Below are 16,479 nucleotides of genomic sequence, written 5' to 3'. Positions count from 1 at the left end.
AATGTTGATTGAGATTATTCAAGCAGACGAGAAACCGACCTTGGTTTTGGAAAAAAGTTTATATTTCCCAAGAACAAACTCTTACTTTCACTGATCAACCAAATACAATATTGATTCAGCATATTCAAGCAGTTTAAACTTGTTTATTCATTGGATTTACAGTAATATTGTCATTTTCATCATTTGTGGCCAAAAACGTGCTCCAGACGAGAAACCGAGCTTGATTTTGGAAAAAAGTTTATAATCTCAAAAACACACTGGTACTTTCACTGATCAACCACATATAAATATTGATTCAGCATATTCAAGCAGTTTCAAGCTTTTTATTAATTGAATTTACAGTACTACTGTCAATTTCATCATTTGTGGCCAGAAACGTGCTCAAGACGAGAAACCGACCTTGGTTTTGGAAAAAAGTTTATATTTCCCAAGAACAAACTTGTACTTTCACTGATCAACCACACACAATATATATTCAGCATATTCAAGCAGTTTCAACTTGTTTATTCATTAGATTTACAGTACTATTGTCATTTTCATCATTTGTGACCAAAAACGTGCTCCAGACGAGATACTGAGTTTGATTTTGGAAAAATGTTTATATTTCACAAGAACTAACTCGTACTTTCACTGATCAACCAAATACAATATTGATTCAGCATTTTCGAGCAGTTTAAACTTGTTTATTCATTGGATTTAAAATAATATTGTTATTTTCATCATTTGTGGCCAAAAACGTGCTCCAGACGAGAAACCGAGCTTGATTTTGGAAGAATGTTTATATTTCACGAGACAAACTCGAACTTTCACTAATCAACAATATACAACATGCAGTATAATGTTCAAGCAGTTTCAACTTGTTTATTCATTTTATTTACACTAATATTGTCATTTTCATCATTTGTGGCCAAAAACGTGCTCCAGAAGAGATACTGAGGGTGATTTGGGAAAAATCTTTATATTTCACAAGAACAAACTCGTACTTTCACTGATTAACCACATACAATATTGATTCAGCATATTCAAGCAGTTTCAACTTGTTTATTCATTGGATTTACTCGGCAATTGTCATTTTCATCATTTGTGGCAAAAAACGTGCTCCAGACGAGAAACCGAGCTTGATTTAGGAAAAAAAATTATATTTCACAAGAACTAACTCGTACTTTCACTGATAAACCTTATTCAAGATGCAGCAGCTTGTTCAAGCAGTTTCAAACTGTTTATTCATTGGATTGACAGTAATATTTTCATTTTCATCAATCATGGCCAAAAACGTGCTCAAGACGAGAAACCGACCTTGGTTTTGGAAAAAAGTTTATATTTCCCAAGAACAAACTTGTACTTTCACTGATCAACCACATACAATATATATTCAGCATATTCAAGCAGTTTCAACTTGTTTATTCATTAGATTTACAGTACTATTGTCATTTTCATCATTTGTGGCCAAAAACGTGCTCCAGACGAGAAACCGAGCTTGATTTTGGAAAAAAGTTTATAATCTCAAAAACACACTGGTACTTTCACTGATCAACCACATATAATGTTGATTCAGCATATTCAAGCAGTTTCAATTTGTTTATTCATTGGATTTACTCGGCAATTGTTATTTTCATCATTTGTGGCCAGAAACGTGCTCCAGACGAGATACAGAGTTTGATTTTGGAAAAATGTTTATATTTCAGAAGAACTAACTCGTACTTTCACTGATCAACCAAATACAATATTGATTCAGCATATTCAAGCAGTTTAAACTTGTTTATTCATTGGATTTACTGTAATATTGTCATTTTCATCATTTGTGGCCAAAAACGTGCTCCACACGAGAAACCGAGCTTGATTTTGGAAAAAAGTTTATAATCTCAAAAACACACTGGTACTTTCACATTTCAACCACATATAATGTTGTTTGAGATTATTCAAGCAGTTTCAACTTGTTTATTAGTTGGATTTACAGTACTACTGTCATTTTCATCATTTTGGCCAAAAACGTGCTCCAGACGAGAAACCGAGCTTGATTTTGGAAAAAAGTTTATAATCACAAAAACACACTGGTACTTTCACATTTCAACCACATATATTGTTGTTTGAGATTATTCAAGCAGTTTCAACTCGTTTATTCATTGGATTTACAGTACTACTGTCATTTTCATCATTTTGGCCAAAAACGTGCTCCAGACGAGAAACCGAGCTTGATTTATGAAAAAAGTTTAAATTTCACAAGAACTAACTCGTACTTTCACTTATCAACCAAATACAATATTGATTCAGCATATTCAAGCAGTTTAAACTTGTTTATTCATTGGATTTACAATAATATTGTTATTTTCATCATTTGTGGCCAGAAACGTGCTCCAGACGAGATACTGAGTTTGATTTTGGAAAAATGTTTATATTTCACAAGAACTAACTCGTACTTTCACTGATCAACCAAATACAATATTGATTCAGCATATTCAAGCAGTTTCAACTTGTTTACTCATTGGATTTACTCGGCAATTGTCATTTTCATCATTTGTGGCCTTAAACGTGCTCCAGACGAGAAACCGAGCTTGATTTTGGAAAAAAGTTTATAATCACAAAAACACACTGGTACTTTCACTGATCAACCACATATAATGTTGATTCAGCATATTCAAGCAGTTTCAATTTGTTTATTCATTGGATTTACTCGGCAATTGTTATTTTCATCATTTGTGGCCAGAAACGTGCTCCAGACGAGATACAGAGTTTGATTTTGGAAAAATGTTTATATTTCACAAGAACTAACTCGTACTTTCACTGATCAACCTTATTCAAGATGCAGCAGCTTGTTCAAGCAGTTTCAAACTGTTTATTCATTGGATTTACTGTAATATTGTCATTTTCATCATTTGTGGCCAAAAACGTGCTCCAGACGAGAAACCGAGCTTGATTTTGGAAAAAAGTTTATAATCACAAAAACACACTGGTACTTTCACATTTCAACCACATATAATGTTGTTTGAGATTATTCAAGCAGTTTCAACTTGTTTATTAGTTGGATTTACAGTACTACTGTCATTTTCATCATTTTGGCCAAAAACGTGCTCCAGACGAGAAACCGAGCTTGATTTATGAAAAAAGTTTAAATTTCACAAGAACTAACTCGTACTTTCACTTATCAACCAAATACAATATTGATTCAGCATATTCAAGCAGTTTAAACTTGTTTATTCATTGGATTTACAATAATATTGTTATTTTCATCATTTGTGGCCAGAAACGTGCTCCAGACGAGATACTGAGTTTGATTTTGGAAAAATGTTTATATTTCACAAGAACTAACTCGTACTTTCACTGATCAACCAAATACAATATTGATTCAGCATATTCAAGCAGTTGAAACTTGTTTATTCATTGGATTTACAGTAATATTGTCATTTTCATCATTTATGGCCAAAAACGTGCTCCAGACGAGAAACCGAGCTTGAATTTGGAAAAAAGTTTATAATCACAAAAACACACTGGTACTTTCACATTTCAACCACATATAATGTTGATTGAGATTATTCAAGCAGACGAGAAACCGACCTTGGTTTTGGAAAAAAGTTTATATTTCCCAAGAACAAACTCTTACTTTCACTGATCAACCAAATACAATATTGATTCAGCATATTCAAGCAGTTTAAACTTGTTTATTCATTGGATTTACAGTAATATTGTCATTTTCATCATTTGTGGCCAAAAACGTGCTCCAGACGAGAAACCGAGCTTGATTTTGGAAAAAAGTTTATAATCTCAAAAACACACTGGTACTTTCACATTTCAACCACATATAAATATTGATTCAGCATATTCAAGCAGTTTCAAGCTTTTTATTAATTGAATTTACAGTACTACTGTCAATTTCATCATTTGTGGCCAGAAACGTGCTCAAGACGAGAAACCGACCTTGGTTTTGGAAAAAAGTTTATATTTCCCAAGAACAAACTTGTACTTTCACTGATCAACCACACACAATATATATTCAGCATATTCAAGCAGTTTCAACTTGTTTATTCATTAGATTTACAGTACTATTGTCATTTTCATCATTTGTGACCAAAAACGTGCTCCAGACGAGATACTGAGTTTGATTTTGGAAAAATGTTTATATTTCACAAGAACTAACTCGTACTTTCACTGATCAACCAAATACAATATTGATTCAGCATTTTCGAGCAGTTTAAACTTGTTTATTCATTGGATTTAAAATAATATTGTTATTTTCATCATTTGTGGCCAAAAACGTGCTCCAGACGAGAAACCGAGCTTGATTTTGGAAGAATGTTTATATTTCACGAGACAAACTCGAACTTTCACTAATCAACAATATACAACATGCAGTATAATGTTCAAGCAGTTTCAACTTGTTTATTCATTTTATTTACACTAATATTGTCATTTTCATCATTTGTGGCCAAAAACGTGCTCCAGAAGAGATACTGAGGGTGATTTGGGAAAAATCTTTATATTTCACAAGAACAAACTCGTACTTTCACTGATTAACCACATACAATATTGATTCAGCATATTCAAGCAGTTTCAACTTGTTTATTCATTGGATTTACTCGGCAATTGTCATTTTCATCATTTGTGGCAAAAAACGTGCTCCAGACGAGAAACCGAGCTTGATTTAGGAAAAAAAATTATATTTCACAAGAACTAACTCGTACTTTCACTGATAAACCTTATTCAAGATGCAGCAGCTTGTTCAAGCAGTTTCAAACTGTTTATTCATTGGATTGACAGTAATATTTTCATTTTCATCAATCATGGCCAAAAACGTGCTCAAGACGAGAAACCGACCTTGGTTTTGGAAAAAAGTTTATATTTCCCAAGAACAAACTTGTACTTTCACTGATCAACCACATACAATATATATTCAGCATATTCAAGCAGTTTCAACTTGTTTATTCATTAGATTTACAGTACTATTGTCATTTTCATCATTTGTGGCCAAAAACGTGCTCCAGACGAGAAACCGAGCTTGATTTTGGAAAAAAGTTTATAATCTCAAAAACACACTGGTACTTTCACTGATCAACCACATATAATGTTGATTCAGCATATTCAAGCAGTTTCAATTTGTTTATTCATTGGATTTACTCGGCAATTGTTATTTTCATCATTTGTGGCCAGAAACGTGCTCCAGACGAGATACAGAGTTTGATTTTGGAAAAATGTTTATATTTCAGAAGAACTAACTCGTACTTTCACTGATCAACCAAATACAATATTGATTCAGCATATTCAAGCAGTTTAAACTTGTTTATTCATTGGATTTACTGTAATATTGTCATTTTCATCATTTGTGGCCAAAAACGTGCTCCACACGAGAAACCGAGCTTGATTTTGGAAAAAAGTTTATAATCTCAAAAACACACTGGTACTTTCACATTTCAACCACATATAATGTTGTTTGAGATTATTCAAGCAGTTTCAACTTGTTTATTAGTTGGATTTACAGTACTACTGTCATTTTCATCATTTTGGCCAAAAACGTGCTCCAGACGAGAAACCGAGCTTGATTTTGGAAAAAAGTTTATAATCACAAAAACACACTGGTACTTTCACATTTCAACCACATATATTGTTGTTTGAGATTATTCAAGCAGTTTCAACTCGTTTATTCATTGGATTTACAGTACTACTGTCATTTTCATCATTTTGGCCAAAAACGTGCTCCAGACGAGAAACCGAGCTTGATTTATAAAAAAAGTTTAAATTTCACAAGAACTAACTCGTACTTTCACTTATCAACCAAATACAATATTGATTCAGCATATTCAAGCAGTTTAAACTTGTTTATTCATTGGATTTACAATAATATTGTTATTTTCATCATTTGTGGCCAGAAACGTGCTCCAGACGAGATACTGAGTTTGATTTTGGAAAAATGTTTATATTTCACAAGAACTAACTCGTACTTTCACTGATCAACCAAATACAATATTGATTCAGCATATTCAAGCAGTTTCAACTTGTTTACTCATTGGATTTACTCGGCAATTGTCATTTTCATCATTTGTGGCCTTAAACGTGCTCCAGACGAGAAACCGAGCTTGATTTTGGAAAAAAGTTTATAATCACAAAAACACACTGGTACTTTCACTGATCAACCACATATAATGTTGATTCAGCATATTCAAGCAGTTTCAATTTGTTTATTCATTGGATTTACTCGGCAATTGTTATTTTCATCATTTGTGGCCAGAAACGTGCTCCAGACGAGATACAGAGTTTGATTTTGGAAAAATGTTTATATTTCACAAGAACTAACTCGTACTTTCACTGATCAACCTTATTCAAGATGCAGCAGCTTGTTCAAGCAGTTTCAAACTGTTTATTCATTGGATTTACTGTAATATTGTCATTTTCATCATTTGTGGCCAAAAACGTGCTCCAGACGAGAAACCGAGCTTGATTTTGGAAAAAAGTTTATAATCACAAAAACACACTGGTACTTTCACATTTCAACCACATATAATGTTGTTTGAGATTATTCAAGCAGTTTCAACTTGTTTATTAGTTGGATTTACAGTACTACTGTCATTTTCATCATTTTGGCCAAAAACGTGCTCCAGACGAGAAACCGAGCTTGATTTATGAAAAAAGTTTAAATTTCACAAGAACTAACTCGTACTTTCACTTATCAACCAAATACAATATTGATTCAGCATATTCAAGCAGTTTAAACTTGTTTATTCATTGGATTTACAATAATATTGTTATTTTCATCATTTGTGGCCAGAAACGTGCTCCAGACGAGATACTGAGTTTGATTTTGGAAAAATGTTTATATTTCACAAGAACTAACTCGTACTTTCACTGATCAACCAAATACAATATTGATTCAGCATATTCAAGCAGTTGAAACTTGTTTATTCATTGGATTTACAGTAATATTGTCATTTTCATCATTTATGGCCAAAAACGTGCTCCAGACGAGAAACCGAGCTTGAATTTGGAAAAAAGTTTATAATCACAAAAACACACTGGTACTTTCACATTTCAACCACATATAATGTTGATTGAGATTATTCAAGCAGACGAGAAACCGACCTTGGTTTTGGAAAAAAGTTTATATTTCCCAAGAACAAACTCTTACTTTCACTGATCAACCAAATACAATATTGATTCAGCATATTCAAGCAGTTTAAACTTGTTTATTCATTGGATTTACAGTAATATTGTCATTTTCATCATTTGTGGCCAAAAACGTGCTCCAGACGAGAAACCGAGCTTGATTTTGGAAAAAAGTTTATAATCTCAAAAACACACTGGTACTTTCACATTTCAACCACATATAAATATTGATTCAGCATATTCAAGCAGTTTCAAGCTTTTTATTAATTGAATTTACAGTACTACTGTCAATTTCATCATTTGTGGCCAGAAACGTGCTCAAGACGAGAAACCGACCTTGGTTTTGGAAAAAAGTTTATATTTCCCAAGAACAAACTCTTACTTTCACTGATCAACCAAATACAATATTGATTCAGCATATTCAAGCAGTTTAAACTTGTTTATTCATTGGATTTACAGTAATATTGTCATTTTCATCATTTGTGGCCAAAAACGTGCTCCAGACGAGAAACCGAGCTTGATTTTGGAAAAAAGTTTATAATCTCAAAAACACACTGGTACTTTCACATTTCAACCACATATAAATATTGATTCAGCATATTCAAGCAGTTTCAAGCTTTTTATTAATTGAATTTACAGTACTACTGTCAATTTCATCATTTGTGGCCAGAAACGTGCTCAAGACGAGAAACCGACCTTGGTTTTGGAAAAAAGTTTATATTTCCCAAGAACAAACTTGTACTTTCACTGATCAACCACACACAATATATATTCAGCATATTCAAGCAGTTTCAACTTGTTTATTCATTAGATTTACAGTACTATTGTCATTTTCATCATTTGTGACCAAAAACGTGCTCCAGACGAGATACTGAGTTTGATTTTGGAAAAATGTTTATATTTCACAAGAACTAACTCGTACTTTCACTGATCAACCAAATACAATATTGATTCAGCATTTTCGAGCAGTTTAAACTTGTTTATTCATTGGATTTAAAATAATATTGTTATTTTCATCATTTGTGGCCAAAAACGTGCTCCAGACGAGAAACCGAGCTTGATTTTGGAAGAATGTTTATATTTCACGAGACAAACTCGAACTTTCACTAATCAACAATATACAACATGCAGTATAATGTTCAAGCAGTTTCAACTTGTTTATTCATTTTATTTACACTAATATTGTCATTTTCATCATTTGTGGCCAAAAACGTGCTCCAGAAGAGATACTGAGGGTGATTTGGGAAAAATCTTTATATTTCACAAGAACAAACTCGTACTTTCACTGATTAACCACATACAATATTGATTCAGCATATTCAAGCAGTTTCAACTTGTTTATTCATTGGATTTACTCGGCAATTGTCATTTTCATCATTTGTGGCAAAAAACGTGCTCCAGACGAGAAACCGAGCTTGATTTAGGAAAAAAAATTATATTTCACAAGAACTAACTCGTACTTTCACTGATAAATCTTATTCAAGATGCAGCAGCTTGTTCAAGCAGTTTCAAACTGTTTATTCATTGGATTGACAGTAATATTTTCATTTTCATCAATCATGGCCAAAAACGTGCTCAAGACGAGAAACCGACCTTGGTTTTGGAAAAAAGTTTATATTTCCCAAGAACAAACTTGTACTTTCACTGATCAACCACATACAATATATATTCAGCATATTCAAGCAGTTTCAACTTGTTTATTCATTAGATTTACAGTACTATTGTCATTTTCATCATTTGTGGCCAAAAACGTGCTCCAGACGAGAAACCGAGCTTGATTTTGGAAAAAAGTTTATATTTCAGAAGAACTAACTCGTACTTTCACTGATCAACCACATATAATGTTGATTCAGCATATTCAAGCAGTTTCAATTTGTTTATTCATTGGATTTACTCGGCAATTGTTATTTTCATCATTTGTGGCCAGAAACGTGCTCCAGACGAGATACAGAGTTTGATTTTGGAAAAATGTTTATATTTCAGAAGAACTAACTCGTACTTTCACTGATCAACCAAATACAATATTGATTCAGCATATTCAAGCAGTTTAAACTTGTTTATTCATTGGATTTACTGTAATATTGTCATTTTCATCATTTGTGGCCAAAAACGTGCTCCACACGAGAAACCGAGCTTGATTTTGGAAAAAAGTTTATAATCTCAAAAACACACTGGTACTTTCACATTTCAACCACATATAATGTTGTTTGAGATTATTCAAGCAGTTTCAACTTGTTTATTAGTTGGATTTACAGTACTACTGTCATTTTCATCATTTTGGCCAAAAACGTGCTCCAGACGAGAAACCGAGCTTGATTTTGGAAAAAAGTTTATAATCACAAAAACACACTGGTACTTTCACATTTCAACCACATATATTGTTGTTTGAGATTATTCAAGCAGTTTCAACTCGTTTATTCATTGGATTTACAGTACTACTGTCATTTTCATCATTTTGGCCAAAAACGTGCTCCAGACGAGAAACCGAGCTTGATTTATGAAAAAAGTTTAAATTTCACAAGAACTAACTCGTACTTTCACTTATCAACCAAATACAATATTGATTCAGCATATTCAAGCAGTTTAAACTTGTTTATTCATTGGATTTACAATAATATTGTTATTTTCATCATTTGTGGCCAGAAACGTGCTCCAGACGAGATACTGAGTTTGATTTTGGAAAAATGTTTATATTTCACAAGAACTAACTCGTACTTTCACTGATCAACCAAATACAATATTGATTCAGCATATTCAAGCAGTTTCAACTTGTTTACTCATTGGATTTACTCGGCAATTGTCATTTTCATCATTTGTGGCCTTAAACGTGCTCCAGACGAGAAACCGAGCTTGATTTTGGAAAAAAGTTTATAATCACAAAAACACACTGGTACTTTCACTGATCAACCAAATACAATATTGATTCAGCATATTCAAGCAGTTTCAACTTGTTTATTCATTGGATTTACTGTAATATTGTCATTTTCATCATTTGTGGCCAAAAACGTGCTCCAGACGAGAAACCGAGCTTGATTTTGGAAAAAAGTTTATAATCACAAAAACACACTGGTACTTTCACATTTCAACCACATATAATGTTGATTGAGATTATTCAAGCAGTTTCAACTCGTTTATTCATTGGAGTTACAGTTCTACTGTCATTTTCATCATTTGTGGCCAAAAACGTGCTCCAGAAGAGATACTGAGGGTGATTTGGGAAAAATCTTTATATTTCACAAGAACAAACTCGTACTTTCACTGATTAACTACATACAATATTGATTCAGTATATTCAAGCAGTCTCAACTTTTTTATTCATTGGATTTACTCGGAAATTGCCATTTTCATCATTTGTGGCCTTAAACGTGCTCCAGACAAGAAACCGAGCTTGATTTTGGAAAAAAGTTTATAATCACAAAAACACACTGGTACTTTCACTGATCAACCACATACAATATTGATTCAGCATATTCAAGCAGTTTCAACTTGTTTATTCATTGGATTTACTGTAATATTGTCATTTTCATCATTTGTGGCCAAAAACGTGCTCCAGACGAGAAACCGAGTTTGATTTTGGAAAAATGTTTATATTTCACAAGAACTAACTCGTACTTTCACTGATCAACCAAATACAATATTGATTCAGCATTTTCGAGCAGTTTAAACTTGTTTATTCATTGGATTTAAAATAATATTGTTATTTTCATCATTTGTGGCCAAAAACGTGCTCCAGACGAGAAACCGAGCTTGATTTTGGAAGAATGTTTATATTTCACGAGACAAACTCGAACTTTCACTAATCAACCACATACAACATGCAGTAGCATGTTCAAGCAGTTTCAACTTGTTTATTCATTTTATTTACACTAATATTGTCATTTTCATCATTTTTGGCCAAAAACGTGCTCCAGAAGAGATACTGAGGGTGATTTGGGAAAAATCTTTATATTTCACAAGAACAAACTCGTACTTTCACCGATTAACCACATACAATATTGATTCAGCATATTCAAGCAGTTTCAACTTGTTTATTCATTGGATTTACTCGGCAATTGTCATTTTCATCATTTGTGGCAAAAAACGTGCTCCAGACGAGAAACCGAGCTTGATTTAGGAAAAAAAATTATATTTCACAAGAACTAACTCGTACTTTCACTGATAAACCTTATTCAAGATGCAGCAGCTTGTTCAAGCAGTTTCAAACTGTTTATTCATTGGATTGACAGTAATATTTTCATTTTCATCAATCATGGCCAAAAACGTGCTCAAGACGAGAAACCGACCTTGGTTTTGGAAAAAAGTTTATATTTCCCAAGAACAAACTTGTACTTTCACTGATCAACCACATACAATATATATTCAGCATATTCAAGCAGTTTCAACTTGTTTATTCATTAGATTTACTGTACTATTGTCATTTTCATCATTTGTGGCCAAAAACGTGCTCCAGACGAGAAACCGAGCTTGATTTTGGAAAAAATTTTATAATCTCAAAAACACACTCGTACTTTCACTGATCAACCAAATACAATATTGATTCAGCATATTCAAGCAATTTCAACTCGTTTATTCATTGGATTTACTGTAATATTGTCATTTTCATCATTTGTGGCCAAAAACGTGCTCCAGACGAGAAACCGAGCTTGATTTTGGAAAAAAGTTTATAATCACAAAAACACACTGGTACTTTCACATTTCAACCACATATAATGTTGATTGAGATTATTCAAGCAGTTTCAACTCGTTTATTCATTGGATTTACAGTTCTACTGTCATTTTCATCATTTGTGGCCAAAAACGTGCTCCAGAAGAGATACTGAGGGTGATTTGGGAAAAATCTTTATATTTCACAAGAACAAACTCGTACTTTCACTGATTAACTACATACAATATTGATTCAGTATATTCAAGCAGTCTCAACTTTTTTATTCATTGGATTTACTCGGCAATTGCCATTTTCATCATTTGTGGCCTTAAACGTGCTCCAGACAAGAAACCGAGCTTGATTTTGGAAAAAAGTTTATAATCACAAAAACACACTGGTACTTTCACATTTCAACCACATATAATGTTGATTGAGATTATTCAAGCAGTTTCAACTCGTTTATTCATTGGATTTACAGTACTACTGTCATTTTCATCATTTTGGCCAAAAACGTGCTCCAGACGAGAAACCGAGCTTGATTTATGAAAAAAGTTTAAATTTCACAAGAACTAACTCGTACTTTCACTTATCAACCAAATACAATATTGATTCAGCATATTCAAGCAGTTTAAACTTGTTTATTCATTGGATTTACAATAATATTGTTATTTTCATCATTTGTGGCCAGAAACGTGCTCCAGACGAGATACTGAGTTTGATTTTGGAAAAATGTTTATATTTCACAAGAACTAACTCGTACTTTCACTGATCAACCAAATACAATATTGATTCAGCATATTCAAGCAGTTTCAACTTGTTTACTCATTGGATTTACTCGGCAATTGTCATTTTCATCATTTGTGGCCTTAAACGTGCTCCAGACGAGAAACCGAGCTTGATTTTGGAAAAAAGTTTATAATCACAAAAACACACTGGTACTTTCACTGATCAACCAAATACAATATTGATTCAGCATATTCAAGCAGTTTCAACTTGTTTATTCATTGGATTTACTGTAATATTGTCATTTTCATCATTTGTGGCCAAAAACGTGCTCCAGACGAGAAACCGAGCTTGATTTTGGAAAAAAGTTTATAATCACAAAAACACACTGGTACTTTCACATTTCAACCACATATAATGTTGATTGAGATTATTCAAGCAGTTTCAACTCGTTTATTCATTGGATTTACAGTTCTACTGTCATTTTCATCATTTTGGCCAAAAACGTGCTCCAGACGAGAAACCGAGCTTGATTTTGGAAGAATGTTTATATTTCACGAGACAAACTCGAACTTTCACTAATCAACCACATACAACATGCAGTAGCATGTTCAAGCAGTTTCAACTTGTTTATTCATTGGATATACAGTAATATTTTCATTTTCATCATTTGTGGCCAAAAACGTGCTCCAGAAGAGATACTGAGGGTGATTTGGGAAAAATCTTTATATTTCACAAGAACAAACTCGTACTTTCACTAATCAACCACATACAACATGCAGTAGCATGTTCAAGCAGTTTCAACTTGTTTATTCATTTTATTTACACTAATATTGTCCTTTTCATCATTTGTGGCAAAAAACGTGCTCCAGACGAGAAACCGAGCTTGATTTTGGAAAAAAAATTATATTTCACAAGAACTAACTCGTACTTTCACTTATCAACCAAATACAATATTGATTCAGCATATTCAAGCAGTTTAAACTTGTTTATTCATTGGATTTACAATAATATTGTTATTTTCATCATTTGTGGCCAGAAACGTGCTCCAGACGAGATACTGAGTTTGATTTTGGAAAAATGTTTATATTTCACAAGAACTAACTCGTACTTTCACTGATCAACCAAATACAATAGTGATTCAGCATATTCAAGAAGTTTAAACTTGTTTATTCATTGGATTTACAGTAATATTGTCATTTTCATCATTTGTGGCCAAAAACGTGCTCCAGACGAGAAACCGAGCTTGATTTTGGAAAAAAGTTTATAATCTCAAAAACACACTCGTACTTTCACTGATCAACCAAATACAATATTGATTCAGCATATTCAAGCAGTTTCAACTCGTTTATTCATTGGATTTACAGTACTACTGTCATTTTCATCATTTTGGCCAAAAACGTGCTCCAGACGAGAAACCGAGCTTGATTTTGGAAGAATGTTTATATTTCACGAGACAAACTCGAACTTTCACTAATCAACCACATACAACATGCAGTAGCATGTTCAAGCAGTTTCAACTTGTTTATTCATTGGATTTACAGTAATATTTTCATTTTCATCATTTGTGGCCAAAAACGTGCTCCAGAAGAGATACTGAGGGTGATTTGGGAAAAATCTTTATATTTCACAAGAACAAACTCGTACTTTCACTAATCAACCACATACAACATGCAGTAGCATGTTCAAGCAGTTTCAACTTGTTTATTCATTTTATTTACACTAATATTGTCCTTTTCATCATTTGTGGCAAAAAACGTGCTCCAGACGAGAAACCGAGCTTGATTTTGGAAAAAAAATTATATTTCACAAGAACTAACTCGTACTTTCACTGATCAACCTTATTCAAGATGCAGTAGCTTGTTCAAGCAGTTTCAAACTGTTTATTCATTGGCTTGACAGTAATATTGTCATTTTCATCATTTATGCCCAAAAACTTTCTCCAGACGTGATACTGAGGATGATTTTGGAAAAAAGTTTATATTTCACAAGAACAAACTCGTACTTTCACTGAGGAACCACATTCAATATGGATTCACCATGTTCAAGCAGTTTCAACTTTTTTGTTCATTGGATTTACAGTACTATTGTCAATTTCATCATTTATGTCCAAAAACGTGCTCCAGACGAGAAACCGAGCTTGATTTATGAAAAAAGTTTAAATTTCACAAGAACTAACTCGTACTTTCACTTATCAACCAAATACAATATTGATTCAGCATATTCAAGCAGTTTAAACTTGTTTATTCATTGGATTTACAATAATATTGTTATTTTCATCATTTGTGGCCAGAAACGTGCTCCAGACGAGATACTGAGTTTGATTTTGGAAAAATGTTTATATTTCACAAGAACTAACTCGTACTTTCACTGATCAACCAAATACAATATTGATTCAGCATATTCAAGCAGTTTCAACTTGTTTATTCATTAGATTTACAGTACTATTGTCATTTTCATCATTTGTGACCAAAAACGTGCTCCAGACGAGATACTGAGTTTGATTTTGGAAAAATGTTTATATTTCACAAGAACTAACTCGTACTTTCACTAATCAACCACATACAATGTTGATTCAGCATATTCAAGCAGTTTCAACTTGTTTACTCATTGGATTTACTTGGCAATTGTCATTTTCATCATTTGTGGCCATAAACGTGCTCCAGACGAGAAACCGAGCTTGATTTTGGAAAAAAGTTTATAATCACAAAAACACACTGGTACTTTCACTGATCAACCACATACAATATTGATTCAGCATATTCAAGCAGTTTAAACTTGTTTATTCATTGGATTTACTGTAATATTGTCATTTTCATCATTTGTGGCCAAAAACGTGCTCAAGACGAGAAACAGAGCATGATTTTGGAAGAATGTTTATATTTCAGGAGACAAACTGTTACTTTCACTGATCAACCACATACAATATTAATTCAGCATATTCAAAGCAGTTTCAACTTGTTTATTCATTGGATTTACAGCAATATTGTCATTTTCATCATTTTGGCCAAAAACGTGCTCCAGACGAGAAACCGAGCTTGATTTTGGAAAAATCTTTATATTTTACAAGAACAAACTCGTACATTCACTAATCAACCACATACAACATGCAGTAGCATGTTCAAGCAGTTTCAACTTGTTAATTCATTTTATTTACACTAATATTGTCATTTTCATCATTTGTGGCCAAAAACGTGCTCCAGAAGAGATACTGAGGGTGATTTGGAAAAAAACTTTATATTTCACAAGAAAAAAAATCGTACTTTCACTGATTAACCACATACAATATTAATTCAGCATATTCAAAGCAGTTTCAACTTGTTTATTCATTGGATTTACTGTAATATTGTCAATTTCATCATTTGTGGCAAAAAACGTGCTCCAGACGAGAAACCGAAATTGATTTTGGAAAAATGTTTATATTTCACAAGAACTAACTCGTACTTTCACTGATCAACCTTATTCAAGATGCAGCAGCTTGTTCAAGCAGTTTCAAACTGTTTATTCATTGGATTGACAGTACTACTGTCATTTTCATCATTTTGGCTTTAAACGTGCTCCAGACGAGAAATCGAGCTTGATTTTGGAAGAATGTTTATATTTCACGAGACAAACTCGAACTTTCACTAATCAACCACATACAACATGCAGTAGCATGTTCAAACAGTTTCAACTTGTTAATTCATTTTATTTACACTAATATTGTCATTTTCATCATTTGTGGCCAAAAACGTGCTCCAGACGAGAAACCGAGCTTGATTTTTGAAAAAAGTTTATAATCACAAAAACACACTGGTACTTTCACATTTCAAACACATATAATGTTGATTGAGATTATTCAAGCAGTTTCAACTCGTTTATTCATTTTATTTACACTAATATTGTCATTTTCATCATTTGTGGCCAAAAACGTGCTCCAGAAGAGATACTGAGGGTGATTTGGGAAAAATCTTTATATTTCACAAGAACAAACTCGTACTTTCACTGATTAACCACATACAATATTGATTCAGCATATTCAA

The sequence above is a fragment of the Lipophrys pholis genome, assembly GCF_963383615.2.
Source record: "Lipophrys pholis genome assembly, chromosome: 5".
NCBI classification, from domain to species: Eukaryota; Metazoa; Chordata; class Actinopteri; order Blenniiformes; family Blenniidae; genus Lipophrys; species Lipophrys pholis.
This window is presented reverse-complemented; position numbering follows the sequence as displayed.